Here is an 18,276-nt window from a genome sequence, read left to right as displayed (position 1 = left end):
GTAGGAAACTACTCATAAACGGGGATCAAGTCATCATGCATGCTACTCAGAAGGATTGCTCTAGCTTGGCTATCCATTTTGTTCCATGCACGGTACGCCTCATGATCCCGCCTCGCTTGAGGTGTGTTACCCACCCCAGGGTCTTGTATCTCGTGCTTCAGAACCTCAGTTAGTTCTTAATCCTCGAAGAGTAGATGTGTAACGCCCACCCTTCTTACCCTAGGGCGGCGCTACGTTCGTACATGCTTCAGTTATACTATGGCAGCGGAAGAACAAAATTTTTTTCTTTTTAAACATTCATTTTATAAGCATGATATCACAGATTAAATGTGCATATGTTGATTCTATAACTAATCATATTAATTTGTCCGGATCGTTCTTTGCCGAGCCACCACCACACACATCACTATCTGCTCCTCCTGTTGCTCCTCTAGCTCATCCAGCTTCTTTATCTGCGGTACAAGGAAAGTAAGCTGTGAGCACTCATGGCTCAGTAAGTTCCTTTCCTACTCACTAAAACCGAAAATCATCGTATATTAATATCATGCGTAGTATCATAAGCATACGACATACAAGGGTATCATATTCATATCATGACATTATATCATCAGATAATTCAAGCACATATGTAGGCAATGCATCATGAATTTGAAAGCTTATACTTATAAGTACTTGAAATTCATATCATCATTAGAGGGGATCCCGGTTTGTACCACATACATAATGCGCGCGCTTCATAGGTAGGTCCAAGGTAGCAAGTCTTGAACCCTACCATGCATACATACTAGGCCCGAGTCTTACTCCATCGACCCCGGGGCGTTTACGGAGCCCACCCTTGGTACAAACCATACAAAAATAACTTATCATGCATAACTATCATATCATGTCCCTAACAATCTTTCATGCATTTCCTTTTTCATTTCTTTTCATTATGTATAGCATTTCCTATGCTATAACATATCATGGCATATTACATAATATAATTTCATTTCTTCTCATTATGTATAGCATTTCCTATGCTATAACATATCATGGCATGTTACGTAACATAATTTCATTTCTTCTCATTATGTATAGCATTTCCTATGCTATAACATATAATGGCATGTTACGTAACATAATTTCATTTCTTCTCATTATGTATAGCATTTCCTATGCTATAACATATCATAGCATATTACATAACATAATTTCATTTCTTCTCATTATGTATAGCATTTCCTATGCTATAACATATCATGGCATATTACATAATATAATTTCATTTCTTCTCATTATGTATAGCATTTCCTATGCTATAACATATCATGGTATGTTACGTAACATAATTTCATTTCTTCTCATTATGTATAGCATTTCCTAGGTTTCTTTCCCTTTTTCTTTTATTTTCCTTCATGGCCGAAACCTACCAGTCCTTAAGATAGGTTTCTTAAGTGGCCTAAAGCATGGAAAGCCCAAGTAAATATCATGTCAAAAGTTACTAAGAACATCATACACCAAATTTGATCATAAACAAGCTAGGACTCTTGTGATCTTACATGTCTTATATCATGTAACTAATTTTCTACATTCCAATTAAACCTGAGAGCATTAATCAACTTTCATATCATAATATCACAGAGGTCTTGAGCATATTAATATTTTTGTTTAGGCTAATCTAAGCTATCCCTTTTGAATCCGAATTTTCTTAAATTTGTTTCTAGCTTTAAAAATCCTCATAAAAAAAATCTGAAAATACATAAGAAGCCTTGTACCACAGGTGAGGGGAAGCTTACCTTCTTTGCTTAAGTTTCCTAGAGTTGAGAACTTGCTTGTGGACCTTTCTTCCTTGCTTGCTTTGCTCGGCACCAATGGAGGAAGAAGTGGCTAGGTCTTTTGGTGGAGAGGAGGAGGAAGAAGAGGAGGCTTCTTCCTCTTGTGTTGCTCGGCAACAAAAAAAGAAATAAAGAAGGGGGAGAGTTGTTGCTCTCGGCAACAAGAGGAAAGAGGGAGGGAGAGTGCTCGGCACAAATGGAGGAGAGGAGGAGAGTGAGTTGAGGATGAAGCCCTCCATGCCTATTTATACTAAAGTGAGGGGAGGAAAACTTGACTTGATTCATCCTCCTCATTTACTTCTCCTCTTAATGAGAAAGAATATGCTAGAGAAATGCTTCTTGAGTTTCTCTCTTTTCTTTCTCTTAATTTCTCTCCTTTCTTTCCTTTAATTATAATTCCCATCTCTCCTCTTACAATATTCACTCCTATCACACTTGGTTAACACATGCATGCATCCACAAGAGAACCAAGGATCAAATCCTTCTCCTAACATATTTTTGTATAAAATAATTCATGTATATGCATTATGCATAAATATTTCATACATGCATATATAATATCTCATATTTCTTTTGTTTACATTAATTCCTTGCATTATAAATCATGTATAGAACTTTATATTCTCAACTTTATTTTCTTTCATAAAGTTTTTAATCATCTAAATCCTTCCCATCGTAACATTCAACGTAGACTATCTACACATTCTTTTCATTACATTCGTACTCTCATTGCCCTTACTTTATCTAGGCTTTCTAGGGGTGTTACAAGATGAATCTTCAGGTGTCAAATCCCATAATTGTCAGCATTCGACTTCTCTCCCTTGACGAGACCAGTTACGATAGTCTTTAATCCAGCCATAGTCTCTGTTACATATAACGAGAGGCATTAGTGACGTGTGATGCTTATTCTCATCTTTTTATGTACCCCACGAATCAATAAGTCTCAAATAATTTGAATATAAACCTCAAAGCCAGCATATGAGTCAACGGACACCATACACCACGACCTAGGATCACATCTTACCATCCAGACTTGGATTCAGGACGAAAAGAAAACCCACAATAGTCACATAAATATCATAGAAATCATCAGCATAGTCTGAATATTAAAACAGGAAGAAAAATTACTATCACTAGCGGCTGGAGAACCTCTCACATGCTTGCACGCGTTGGCAAGACCTCGGGCCACGCGTCGAACGCGTAGCGGCCCCAGCCACACACCTCCATGCGCAATGACCGAGATAATCGGGTCGTGAACCGGGTTAGGATGTGGATCCAGATTTGAGTCTGGATAGACCCGACTGGGGTCAGGGGTCTCTATGACACGATAGCGGGAAAACTCATTTCCGATCACCCTGATTTTATTTTTTTTTTTACTTTTTTTCATGATTTCTTCTTTCCTGATAATCCTAAATCGATTTTGGGAAGATTGAAGCCCTGGACTCGGCATTTCAAAATTTTCTCATGACCCTTCTCGGCCGATTTCAGTTTGCTGGCAAACGACAGCCGTTTCTTGCAATTAACATATGCATTTTATGCATCAGAGCATACAGAACATTACTAGACCATTTATATGTATCAACACTTGCTAAATCTCAGTCCAAAACTAAGAAAATGTTCTCGGTTGACTTTCATGGCTACGAGGTTCAACCTCGATTTTCATAGCCAAAACATGCTCAAAAATTCAATGAAAATTATTTCCATGCTCTACAAGTCATGGGTAACTTCGTGGTATAGCCGGATTCACGAAACTCATCCATGATCCGAATTCCAAAATTTAATACCCTATTTTATTTCCTCAAAAAAAAGATTTTCGACAAATTATTTAATAAATCTAAACTTGCTCTAACCTGGCTCTGATACCAATGTTAGATTTATTATATCACAATACGGAAGCGTAACATCTCTAATTTCTTAAAAAAAATAAATAGGGTTGAATTTTCAAATTTACCTCAGCGAATGAATATCGAAGATCTGGGAACCACGAAAAACTCCTCGAATCAAACTCGTAGTCAGGATGATAATCACGAATGAACTATCACCATGGATCCACAACGTCTCAATCCAGAGTCCGACGATTCAAGAAGAAAGTGTTAGAAGTCTCAACTCCTTTTTTTATCTTTCTGCAATGTGCTCGTTATATAGTACACACTTGCCTTACCCATTTCTTCCATTACCTTGTAGTTGGAATCATGGAGAAATAAGACTATGGGAATAACCATCCATGATCTCACAAATGATATTACCAAAATGCCCCTAAGTAGGCATAATATCCAATAGTAGACTATTCCAATCTACGGTTTCAGAAACTGACACACCGATTTGATTTCCTTAATTATTAGAGCATCTTCAACCTATTCTAGTGTCATAGAGTTTGAGGCTTTCAATTTAAAAATTCAGATTCTCCTCAATACCTCATATCGTTGTTTTTTTTTCAGGCCTTTTTTTAAGCTCCATAATAATTAACTCTAAGAAGCTAAATGGGAAAATTTATGCTTAGTGTGCTTGTGATTCAAGTGTGGTTCCTGAGCCAAGCGTGCACCAGAGGTTGAAGGCGTAAATCGATGCACAACTAAGGGTCTATTGATTCCAATCTTGTGAGAACATTTCATTATTTCTTCTCTTACTAGAAGACCTGAACACCTGCTTGAGATTTGTATGATGACATCTCTAAGTTTACAATGTGATTAACTCTCTTTCAGTTATAGCAGTGCAACACAACCATAACCATACATATTAGTTAATCATAAGTCAATAAATATTGATTTTCAACATGTCACTCCAATTACATCAAATGTAAGGATGGTACATGATCATCACAATAATTTCAACAAGCTTCACAGTTGTATGTCAATTCATTTAGTTCATCCTAAGTTAGTGCCTATGAAAACTCTATTTGATGTATACATGAGAGGCACCTCCAACCTCTCTAGGTTAGATTTTTGCATGATAACAATTTAACATCACACCGTATAACAAGTGGATCAATTGTTAAAATAAATCAATTTTTCTCTAATGAACTTGCTGCGACCACCTAGGTAGTCTCCCTAGACTATGTTTTGGAACAACCACTTAATCACTAACTGAAATAGACAAATAGTCGAAGACTCCGCTTTGCAAACTACGTGATTTTCATAACATGGCCTATTATCACAGTTCCTATTGAGCAGACGTCTAAATTACTAGTGCCAACTCTGAATACATGTAATTCATATTTGGTTGTACAAATATTAGTGTAGAGAATATTAGATAATGAATCCAAATCACTCTAAGCTTGGAATGGTAGGTATAATATAGGAAGGGCACCTCATTGGTCTGGGTAATTTATTTCAAGCAAGTCAATCTTTTTTTTTTCATAAATCTACTCTGATTATTTGACTTTTTCATCATTTCCATATATTTTTATCCGCAATTACCACATTCATCATTAGATAGATCATTAAGATTTAGGTACTATGAAGTAGTAGAGAACCCACCTTCTACAGAGTGATATAACACTTTCTAATTTGCGTTCTGGAAATTTCTTCCATGTTCTCTTGGAGACACACTCTTTAATAAAAAAAATGAATGCACACTTATATTCAGGATATTTGCTATTTCTTGACATCTACACTTGGTTTCAATATCAAAGTAAATGATCCCAAACCAGTTATCCTTTATGTAGATGCGCACGATCTATTTCTTGCTACAAAGTGTTGGGATTTTCGAGCCGCAAAAATTGTTTTTTGCATTGTGGAAACCTCGAAATCTCATGTCACCGGATCCGTGCGAAGAAAAATAATTTTAAAAACTTTACGTGTACGAGTTTCTAAACCTAGATCTACTCTAGATCTACATGGTAGAGAGATTACTCTTGATGCGAAGCCCTTCGTTTATCCCACTCGTCCAAATTTGCCGGATCTCGAGAGTGTTCAAATGGACACTCCTCTATACGTATTCACATGAACGATTAGGTGGAGAAAAACCAAACAAAAGGTGTGCTAGCACCTTTGAAGGTTCGGCTAAGGTGGAGGAGAGGGAGAAGAAGATGAGAGGAGGAAGAAGAAGGAGGTTACAAAACCAAAATGAAACTCACACATGAGTGTAATGTGGCCGGCCACTTCATGGAAGGCTTTTAAACCTCCATGAGATATCAAGAGTCACAACTCTTGATCTCCCTCATGAGGTGGCACACTATTGTGCTAGCCTTGATGATGTGGCACATCATAATTAGCTCACTCAATGCCAACTCACAAATGAGGTGGCAATGGTCAAGTCAAACTTCACCTTTCATCTTCCTCTCAAGTCAAGTCAAACTTGACCACTTCTCTCCCATGGTTGATCAAATCTAACCATTGGTTCAAGTCAATTTTAATTTAATGAATCTCTATTCATTGAATTAAATTGGCTCAATGAGTCTAAGTCCAAATTAGACTCATTTAACACATGAACCAAATTGAGTCCAACTCAATTAGTTTACTTTGGATTACTCTTAATCTAATTTGGTTCATCACATGAACCTAATTCTCTTGGTTCATCAAATGAACCTAATCTCCATCTAATTGTCCTTTGTGTGTGACCCTATAAGTTCTTGTAACGTTGGCAATGCTCCTAAACCCATTTAGAAGCATAAGTAATGAGCGGTATCTAGCAACACATCATTACTACCCAAGTTACAAGAATGTTGAGATCCAACATCACCTTGTGACTACTAGTTGTGACCCTTCACAATATATGACAAGTGTCCTTCTATCCTTGACATCTAGATTGATCAATGTGAGGCATAGACTGTGTCATCCTCTAATCAATCTAAATCTTAAATCTCAAGTAAACTCACTAAATCAAATGAGCTCAACATCTCATATTGATTCATTTGGGCATGGCCATGCACTTAGTGGTCTCACTCTATCAAGAATAATAATATCACTCCCGTCATATAGGAGGGATAGATCCCATCTACATCACTCACATCCCTCCGCATAATTTTTTACATACCCAGTAATCGCCTTTATAGTCCACCCAGTTACGGGTGACGTTTGATGAAGCCAAAGTATGTAACTCCTTATGTAGGGAACCATGGTGACTTCAGGTCCAAGGACTAATAGTCATACTAATAGCCACATGAGAAAGTATATGACACTCATATAACGATCCATGATATTTTCTCATGGCAGGTCATTTAGTATACATTCTCCAATGCATACCCATGTGTCAACTTGATATCTCCATATCCATGATTTGTGATATCAAGTCATCGAGTTGACCTACATGCTAGTCTCGTCGCATTAACATTGCCCCTGAATGTTAATACTTGACTAGGAATGATTAAGAGTAGTGTTCCCTATATCATCTCACTATCGATTCAACCAATCGATTGATATAGGTAAGAACCTTCTACTCAAGGACGCTATTATACTTAGTTATTTGGCACCAATACAAGTAAGCATAATAACCATAAACAAATGCCTTTATATATACATAAGAATATGATACAACGAGTCCATACAATTATCATCAAATGATTGGCTCTAGGGCTCTAACTAACACAAAGAATTCCAAAGCATAGATCAGGTGGCAGGCCTATGTGAAGTTTGCAATCACAACTTGTATGACAACGCATTCTCTTGGAAACACATTCATAAACAATAAAAAAACAAATGTACACTTATTTGCTATTTCTTGACATCAAGGAACCTCAACTATGTTTACGAACGCAACTAAGGGACCTCTATATTGCCCCTTTTCTTCTATGTTTTACCAACTCTTCTCTACCATATTTGAGTGTATAAATGACCTTTGAAAATCATCTTCTTCAATTTTCACTGAATAATGGTTGGATCTCATAGGTATTAAGAAGCTAACACCATCTTCTCCACATCATCGTGGGGCATATATTCCAATATACCTTCTACGTTATCTAACCAGATACGAGAGGTCCATTGTCAAAATCCCCATGGAATAAGATGCATCGATCTTTTATTCACGGTGATAGTATGGCTATATACTCCTTGTCTATTACACCAAAAATTGACTTATGCATTTTCCACCAAGTAACGGTCGGATCCCATAGGTGGTATGTACCTAATTCAACCTTTTCTCTATTAGTACAAGTCATATCCTCAAATGTACTTTTCAGGTTATCTAACTAGGCTTGAGGAACCCATGGATCGAAATCTCTATAAAACAGAGTAAATCGATCTACTACTGATCGAGCTAACAAGAGTGTGGCTCTGTCTTTCATCTGCTGGTAGTAGCCAAGATTGGTACGGTTAGTGGTATTCCCTGAGACTATAATTCTAGATCTCCAATAGAAGTTTGATGAGCCTGACCTCTACTATTCGACTCCACATCAATTGAATCTAAAGAAAAATTATTTTTGTAGCAACATGTTTGGGTCCCATCGACTCAATAGGTAATTTATGTGACTGTCTCGGACCAAGGGTGTGAATAGTGGTTGCCTCACCACGTGTCATACCTGTTATAGACAGCTAGATAATAACTAACAAAAGTATATGATATAAATTATACAAACTTACTTCCTATAACTTGGAGATGTCTTGTCACTGTCTGGTTCCAAAACTCAAAAAGTCACATTAAGAAAATAGATTGTGAAATTGAAAAAAAAAAGAAAATAGGCTTCGCAACCTATGACTCTAATACTAAAAATTATCACACCCTGAATGTATACTTGTCTGACAGAACAACGGTACCCCTTAATGATAATATATGATACAACATGATATAAGTCCATAACATAGACACAAATACACAACAAAAGGCTTAAAGCATAAAAACAACACGATAGAGGGGTTTATACAATCCACTCCCAACATAGAAAAATGAAATAATTGACTGCGTGCTGACATGACTTAACACAAGAAACCACATAACCGAATAAAGTAGCCTCAAGGCTCAAATCCACAATCAAGTCAAAAAGTCAAAGTGTAAGCAAAACAATATGAAATAACATGAAAAATGAAAATCTTGAGTGTGACATGGGACTGACAGACAGAATTCTCCAAGTGACTTCATACATCCTCTATCAGCTAACTTGGAAGGTCAGAGAAAACTATTGGATAGTAAGTACAAAATACTCAGTGGATATAAGAAGATAGTACATGAACAATATAATGTAAGGAGATCAAAAGAATGTAGTCTCAAGCAATAATATTTACCACAAAAGGGCAACAATATAATTGTTTGCTAACAAAACATAAGAATAATCTCACTCTATACTAACCTGCTCAACTATGCATAATACAATAAGCAATGATAGGTAACTATCAACATGGATATTGCACATTATAGGCATGTACAAATGTAACTAACATAAAGAGTAATGATACGTAGAGGGGAAAAATCTCAGAGAAAAGCTTAGGGATAGACACATAAATTAATGATCCACCATTTTCACTTTTGTAGGCCCAATCAATTTATGTGTCTATCCCTGAGATTTTTCTCTCTGCATATCATTTTTCTAACAGAAATAAATTAGCATACATGAGAGTAATCGTCTACCATAAGAAGTACAAATTGTTGACATAGAGGGGCCAGCAAAAGGAGGTGAATTGCCTATAAAATGAAATGTCTTTCTCAATCTTTCAACTCAGATTAGTAGCAATAGTATAATTATAACAAGTAAATTAAACAACTATAAAATGAAAGAAGAGCCACAAGATTTACTTGGTTACAACCTAGGTGGTTATTAATCTAAGACAAATGAAAAGCTCTAAAAGTCTCCTTTAATGAAGGTGGATAAGCCCCTTACACTCGATGAATGCTCAGAAAGTTGCTAGGAAATGAAGACAAGAGTTGATACTTAATTCCTAGGTACAGGGGTCTTTTTATAGTCCCTGAAAAATCTTATCTGTGGCTGGAAGGCAACTCCAACAAGCTGGAAGGCACCTCTAGCAAGGCAAGAAAGGATAAAACTTTATCCTTTGCCAATGGCAGTTTTTGCCCAGTCGAAGGCGCCTTCAAGTGATTGAAGGCCCCTTCCATGAAGGGTTGAAGGCACTTTCATGTGATTGAAGGCGCCCTTAACCAGAAGGGTTCAAGGGCACCTTTAATCTACTTGAAGGCACCTTTAGCGGCTACTACCGAGCTCCAAGTCATCTTCCTTTGGCTCTTCCGCTGCTCCGCTCGCTTGGGTGATTTCGGCCAACCGAAATAGGGCTCACCCAAACCCATTTTCCGGCCTTCTCCTTGAGCAGTCTTCCTCCCCGACTTCTCGTCCCTCGGACCGCTGCAGCGTCCTTCTCGTCTGCTGGTGTACTCTTCACGCTAGCTGCGTCTTCCGCTCAACTTCTTGTGTTCCTAAGCTCCTGCACACTTAGACACAAGGATCAAATACACAAGACCTAACTTAACTTGGTTGATCACATCAAAACTACCATGGGGTACCAATAATCTCCCCCTTTTTGATGTGCATCAAACCAAGTTCAAGTTAGGGTTTTAAAAAATAGAATAATAACATGATGAATGTATAAGTTACAATAAATTTAAACAAATTAGTTGCAAAATTAAAAATTGATTAAAAAAAATCCTAACTCCCCCTTAATCTCCCTGAACTTTTACTTATCTTCCCCTTTGATTACATAAAAAAATGAGAAAAAAAATATAATAAAATGTTACACAAATTTGGGGAAAAAATTTGGATAAACATTCATGAAGAGTCTGAAGAAATGTTTAAAATATTTAAAAATAATTATATAACAGTTAACCTTTTGTTAGTTTAGACAATTAAATATTCATTTTAGTAATTGGCTTCCAGGTTGTGGCGAGACACTAAGACTTTTTGGATATTGGAACAATAATCACTTTTAGATAAAGCCTCTTAAAGAAAAGAAATATTTAATTTTATTTTTGAGTATGCTGAATATGTTGGGACCGATGTGCCCACTAAAGGGGGGGTGAATACCGTTTCATCGCGCTTACGTCGGTTTGCTTCGTCTTGTTGTTGTGCAGCGGAATACTCGAAGACAAACACTCACAATGCTAACACCTAGGATTTACATGGTATCCACCTCAAGAAGAGGTGATTAATCCAAGGATCCACACACGACACGCTATCTCCACTAATGAAAACCTCCTTCTCGGTCGCAGCCGGATGCGGCGAAGCCTCGTACAAACTCATACACAACACAAACACAAATACAAGAAGAAACTCTAAGAATACAAGTGAATACATCTTTCTTCTTGCTACTTGTTGTTGCCTCTTGAACCTTAAAGATGCTCCTCAAGTGCTTTCAAGAACTGGCGTGAGTGCTGAAGAAATCACTGTGAAGATCGCTGTAAGCTCGCAGGAGAAGATCGCAAAGACCTGCGAAGAAAAATGCTCTGCAACGGCTATATCCTGTGCTCCCAATCAATTGAAATCAACCCCAATCAATCGCCACGTCATCTCCACACAATCCCAGCCGTCCATCACTTGCATCCTGTGCAACGGTCGAATCCCAATCGATCGGCCAATGATTGGAACATTCTAAATTGATCCATCGATCGATTCAGATGCTTTCTATGTTCTCGCGATCGCGTGAGAACTCCCAGCTCCAATCGATCGACCGATCGATTGGAGATTCCCAATCGATTGCCCGATCGATTGGGAAGGCCTCTGTGCTCGCGACTCATTCTCCCAATCGATCGACCAATCGATTGGGTCATTTCTTCCTTCGTAGCACACTCCAATTGATCGGCTAATCGATTGGACCCTGGTTCAATCGATTTCCCAATCGATTGACCATCCTGGACTTGACTCAATCTCAAGTCCAAAGTCTCCAACCCACTCCCAGTCAACCATGACTTGTTGGGTCTTCATGCCTAGCATTTAGCCACACCCGACCAATCTCGAACTAGCCTTCTAGCCTCCTCCATCAGCCTCGTGTCCCTCGGATATCTCCCCATCCTTCATGTCTTACCTTCAGGAGCTTCCTTCGACCTCATCCTAGTTGTCGGGCCTTCCTTGCCAAGTCATACCAGGACTTACCTTGCCAAGACCACATGCTTGGACTTACACCCTTTGTCAAGATCACACTTGGACTTTTCAATTGCATGGCTCCTCACCAGGACTTTTCCTTTGCCAAGATCACACTTGGACTTTCTCCTGCCTAGCTCCACACTAGGACTTTCTCGTTGTCTGGCTCCTCACCAGGACTTTCTCCTGCCTAGCTCCACACTAGGACTTTCCCGCTGCCTGGCTCCTCACCAGAACTTTTCCTTTACCAAGATCATACTTGAACTTTCTCCTTCCTAGCTCCACACTAGGACTTTCCCATTGCCTGGCTCCTCACCAGGACTTTCTCCTGCCTATCTCCTCACTAAGACTTTCCAAATGCCTAACCTCCAGTTAGGACCTTCCCAGTCAAGTCTCTTGTCAACTTTGACCTACTTGACTTATATTCTCATCAACCTGGTCAATCCTTTGACCATCTCCACAACCGGACGATTGCTCTAGCAATCTTCTTATATTATCAAACATTAAAACTCAAATCCCGACTCAACTCAAGCTTAGTCAAATTGGTCAAACTTGACCTAGGGAAATTGTCCTAACAATCTCACCCTTTTTGATGTTTGACAATACCTCTACGTTAGGCTAAATCCCATAACCTTAACCTCTTCTTTATACCAAGGCTAAATCTCATAACCTTAACCTCTTCTTTATCACAAGGCTAAATCTCATAGCCTTAACCTCTTCTTTATACCAAGGCTAAATCTCATAGCCTTAACCTCTTCTTTATCACAAGGCTATATCCCATAGCCTTAACCCTTTCATGACAAGGCATGAATGAAGGTTTCCTTCATTCTCTCCCTTTCCTAAAGGGCAAACTCCCCCTGCTTGGGATGAAGGCCTAACTTAACCTTCCATTCTCCCCCTTTGTCACACATCAAAACCTGAAAACAAACTCTTCTCCATAAGAGTTAAGTCTACGTTGTTTACAACCTTATATGTTGTTAACAACCCCACAATGAAGATCTCATATTCTTCATTGTCGCCTAAGCTCCCCCTTGAGCTCTACTTCACTTCACAATGCTCATCCTAGAGCATGCATCAACTTCCCAATGAAACTCCCATTCATTGTATTCAATGCTCCCCCTTGAGCAGTAATCTTCTTCTCAATGCTCATCCAAGAGTATTTTTCACTTTACCAATGAAGGTACGATCCCCTTCATTAATCCAATGCTCCCCCTTTGAGCAGTAGCCTACTCCACAATGCTCATCCGAGAGCATTTATCATCCTAGAAATGAAGATAACCAATCTTCCATTGTTCCCCAATACTCGATCTTGAGTATTATCCATCACGAAGATTTAACCCCCTTCCAAGGTCCTTAAAAGCAAATTTTCATACATTCAAGAAGTAACTCCCCCTAAAAACATGGTCAAACTTTTGTCATTGCACCAATAATGACTTGGAGTTCCTAAACAGTTAGGAAAACCAAAACTTGAAGTTTTAAGGTTCAAAATTCAATAATGAAACTAAACCCCAACCTAAACTTCACCTAAGTCTACCTTAACCAATCCATACTTGCTTTCATCATGAAAACTTCCCCTAAATGTATACAAATATATTCCAAGGGATTTGGAATGGTTATTGGAACTTGAAGTGACTTAATGTGTTAAAATCAGGCTTTTCCAGCCATAATCAGACTTCCCAATCTATTGAAGTTGGGACTCAATCGATTGAAGCTACTTCAATCGATCCATTGATCGATTCCGCGAGCTTCTGCTTGTAGAAATTCCCTCTGAATCGATCGACTGATCGATCCATCCTGGGTCAATCGATCGGCTGATCGATTCATTGACCTTCTGTTTGTGGGAATGAACTTTCCAATCGATCGACTGATCGATCGAAACTCATCCAATCGATCGACTGATCGATTGGGTTTCTGATTTCTCTGAAATTCAATTTCAGCATACTTCAGAAACTCCCCAAAAATTCTACAAACCTCTAAAAATCATGAAAACTCATGTAGACATTATTTAGGGTATATTCTATCAAGGAAAAATAGTTTCCTATGAAAATACTTCATATTTTCAAAGATTGACATAAACTTGAGACCTTGTAAAAACTTTAGTGTTTTCTTCCAAGTTTATGTCTAACTATTCAATGATGATTACTATCAAAAGATAGTCTTCACCAAGGTTTTCCAAAAGCCTTTTAAAATCATTTTCAAAACCAATATCTAACCATGTTCCTTGGGCTCAATACATATGACTTGTACATTAGTTTTTCCAATGATTGGAAAACACATAACTATGTGTTTTGATGAACTTAAAACTCAACAAGATGTACTAAATCAACATCTTGAGTTTTGTTCACCATCCTAACATCTCACTTGTATCTAATGTGTACTAAAACACATACAAGTCACCTTATGGTTCTTTGTGAGATGTATATTTGGTTTTGCTCTAAACTAAGAGAGCATGCATAATTATCTAGGCATTATGAAACTTATGATCATCCACCTAGGATGTCACTTGGTGTCATCCCACTTGTTGAGATATTTACCATTCATGATAAATGTCTTTTGTTCTTAATTACAAGGAAATTAACATAATGCATGATGTTACATGGCATACATCAAAATAAGCAATTTTCAAAAGGAAAAAAAATGTTATAGCTACATGATGTATGTATGATATGACATGGTATTTTTGTATTTTTCATACTAAAAATGAATACAACACATGATGTCATGACATGTGATAAGCAATCAATCATGGCACTTTAGCATATATAAAATATACCTAGATAGACTATCTAAGTATCCTTAATCCCTTAGCTAAGCCTTTAAATTATAATCCTAGATTGTCTATTGAAGAAGAAATGTCAAAACCCAACTTGGCATGCCTTTTATCCTTTCTTATTTGTGCCAATTGAGATTAAGAATTAAATCCTCAAAATTTTGTTTGGCACATGTTACTCTTTCCAATGAGTAATCGATCTGATTAAGGCTTAGATTTCCCTTAACCCATTAAGAGAACACCAAAATCTCAACTTAGTATCTCTTATAGTTTTCCTTTAAATGTGCCAATTTAACCTAATTTCAAATCCTCAAAACTTGGCACCTTTTTGCTCTTTAAGGCTTAATCACATTTGATTAAAGCATGAGTTTTCTCTTAATTGTTTAAGAAAGTATCAAAATTCTAACTTGATTTTTCTTATACTTTTCTTAAGTGTGCCAATTTAGACTAAGTTCAATTCTTCAAATTTTGACACATTTTACTCTTTCAAAGAGTAATACTAATAATCCTTTTCATTTTCAAAAGTTAGCAATAATTTTGAAAATGCTCTCAAATGTCAACTTTACTAAGGTTGGGTTACCTACCCTTCTAATTAGAGTTGACATCCTCTAAACTCATCTAGGGTGTAGAGAATATGCTCCTAGGAACCCAATACCTATTGGTGCTCCTTGGATGCTCTAGGTACTCACTAGGGATAACTTCCCTAGATACCTTCCTAAGGACCTTTCTAGGCTTCTTAGAAGCCTTGGTCACCTCTACTAGGTCACTTCTAGGAATAACTTCCCTTGTAACCTTCTTTGTGACTTTGTTAGACTTCTTAGAAGTCTTAGTCACATTGGTCTTGTCAAAAGTACTCTTAGGAATTCCTTCCCTAGTATCTTTGACTTGACCTCTACACCTAGGGTTGATCCCATAGCTATATAGAACCCTATGAAAGGAAGTCACATCCTTCTTGGCTTTAGGTTTGTATCTCAAACCCCTATATCCATTGGATGACTCTTGTCTAGCTTTTCCTAGGTTATGCTCATTTTGATCCATAAGCATATTTTCCATTCTTGTTAGGGTCCTTTCTAAATTATCAAGTCTTGACCTTAAGACTTGATTGTCCACTCTTAAATCCGTAGATTTGAATTTTTCTTGATTCCTATGAGCATTTCTATATTTAGGCATATATCTATAATCCTTAGAATTATTGCCTAAGTTGCTATCTACCTTCCTAAACTTAGGTATGGTAGATCTAGCATGAGGAGGAATATATCTATCCTTAGTGCCAACATGCTTCCTACTTTCATGATAATTAGCATTAAAATGATAAGAGTTATTTCTAACATGCTTTTTATCTTGTGTCAAAGTAATAGATTCATTAAATGATACCTTGGTTTTTACCTTGGAAGCTCCCCCTAGACTTGTGCTTCCTCCTTTAACTTTGGTTGGCTTCCTCTCTTTAGGATATTGACTTTTGTATTGCCCTCTTTGTGTGCATAAGAAGCACACAATGTGCTCCTTGCTTTTGTGTTCCGTGGGACCAACCACTTTAGGCTTCTCCTTAGCTTTGGTTGCCACTTGGCCCTTCTTGGCTAATTTTGGACACTTGCTTTTATAGTGTCCATGTTCTCTACACTCAAAGCAAATGATATGATTTTTATTATTTACAATCGAAATTTCTATACCTTTGCTTGTAAGAGTGGAACTTGATCCTCCATTTGATTTATCTTGCATTGTGGAGGTTGCATCATCTTCTTCTTCTTCTCCTCTTGAGGGTGTGGATGCTTCCACCTCTTCAACTCTTGAGGATATGGATACTTCCACCTCTTCCTCTCTTGAAGATGTAGAAGATCCCTCATCTTCTTCCTTCTCCTCCTCTTCCTTCTTCTCCTCGAATGTTGACCTTATGTCAACATCAGATTGGTCATTCTCTTCTTGGACCAATGAGCCCTTCTCCTTAGGCTCATTCACTCCTTGAAATTGAGTGAGGTTCTCATGATAGACAATGAGCTTTTTCCAAAGATCACTTGCACTCGTACATTCACCTACACTCAAAATTATGTTAGAGGGTAATAGATTTAACAAAATTTTTGTTACCTCCTTATCCGCCTCCGCTTGCTCCCTTTATTCCTCGGTCTAATGTCGAGGTCGGTGGCACTTCCCCTTTTTGTCCTTTGGAGCCTCAAATGAATCTTCTAATACAACCCATTGATTCCAATCCATTTGGAACTAAGTTTCCAATCTCGCCCTCCAATAGTTGAAATCTTCTTTGTCATACGGAGGTGGAATTCGGATATCCCATCTAGGCGGTCCTTCGGACTCCATCTTCTTCCTCTAGCTTCTTGCTCTCTTGATGGTTAGTCCGTAGAAAAGCGACCTCGCTCTGATACCAATTGTTGGGACCGATGTGCCCACTAGAGGAGGGGTGAATAGCGTTTCGTAGCTCTTGCGTCGGTTTGCTTCGTCTTGTTGTTGTGCAGCGGAATACTCGAAGACAAACACTCATAATGCTAACACCTAGGATTTACTTGGTATCCACCTCAAGAAGAGGTGACTAATCCAAAGATCCACACACGACACGCTATCTCTGCTAATGAAAACCTCCTTCACAGTCGCAGCCGGAGGTGGAGAAGTCTCGTACAAACACACACACAACACAAATAAAAATACAAGAAGAAACTCTAAGAATACAAGTGAATACATCTTTCTTCTTGCTACTTGTTGTTGCCTCTTGAACCTTGAAGATGCTCCTCAAGTGCTTTCAAGAACTGGCGTGAGTGCTGGAGAAATCGCTGTGAAGATCGCTGTAAGCTCGCAGGAGAAGATCGCAAAGACCTGCGGAGAAAAACGCTCTGCAACGGCTATATCCTGTGCTCCTAATCAATTGAAATCAACCATAATTGATCGCCACATCAGCTCTGCACAATCCTAGCCGTCCATCACCTGCATCCTGTGCAACGGTCGAATCCCAATCGATCAGCCAATCGATTGGGACATTCTAAATCGATCCACCGATCAATTCAGATGCTTTCTATGTTCTCGCGATCGCGCGAGAACTCCTAGCTCCAATCGATCGACTGATCGATTGGAGATTCCCAATCGATTGCTCGATCAATTGGGAAGGCCTCTGTGCTTGCGACTCATGCTCCCAATCGATCGACCAATCGATTGGGTCATTTCTTCCTTCGCAGCACACTCCAATCGATCGGCTGATCGATTGGACCCTGGTTCAATAGATTTCTCAATCGATTGACTATCCTGGACTTGACTCAATCTCAAGTCCAAAGTCTCCAACCCACTCCCGGTCAACCGTGACCTGTTGGGTCTCCATGCCTAGCATTTGGCCACACCTGACCAACCTCGAACTAGCCTTCTAGCCTCCTCCATCAGCCTCGCGTCCCTCGGATATCTCCCCATCCTTCACGTCTTGCCTTCAGGAGCTTCCTTCGGCCTTATCCTAATTGTCAGGTCTTCCTTGCCAAGTCATACTAGGACTTACCTTGCCAAGACCACATGCTTGGACTTACACCCTTTGCCAAGATCACACTTGGACTTTCCGATTGTCTGGCTCCTCACCAGGACTTTTCCTTTGCCAAGATCACACTTGGACTTTCTCCTGCCTAGCTCCACACTAGGACTTTCCCGTTTCCTGGCTCCTCACCAGGACTTTCTCCTGCCTAGCTCCACACTAGGTATTTCCCGTTGCCTGGCTCCTCACCAGAACTTTTCCTTTGCCAAGATCACACTTGGACTTT

This window comes from Zingiber officinale, chromosome 8B (assembly GCF_018446385.1).
Source record: "Zingiber officinale cultivar Zhangliang chromosome 8B, Zo_v1.1, whole genome shotgun sequence".
NCBI lineage: Eukaryota > Viridiplantae > Streptophyta > Magnoliopsida > Zingiberales > Zingiberaceae > Zingiber > Zingiber officinale.
This window is presented reverse-complemented; position numbering follows the sequence as displayed.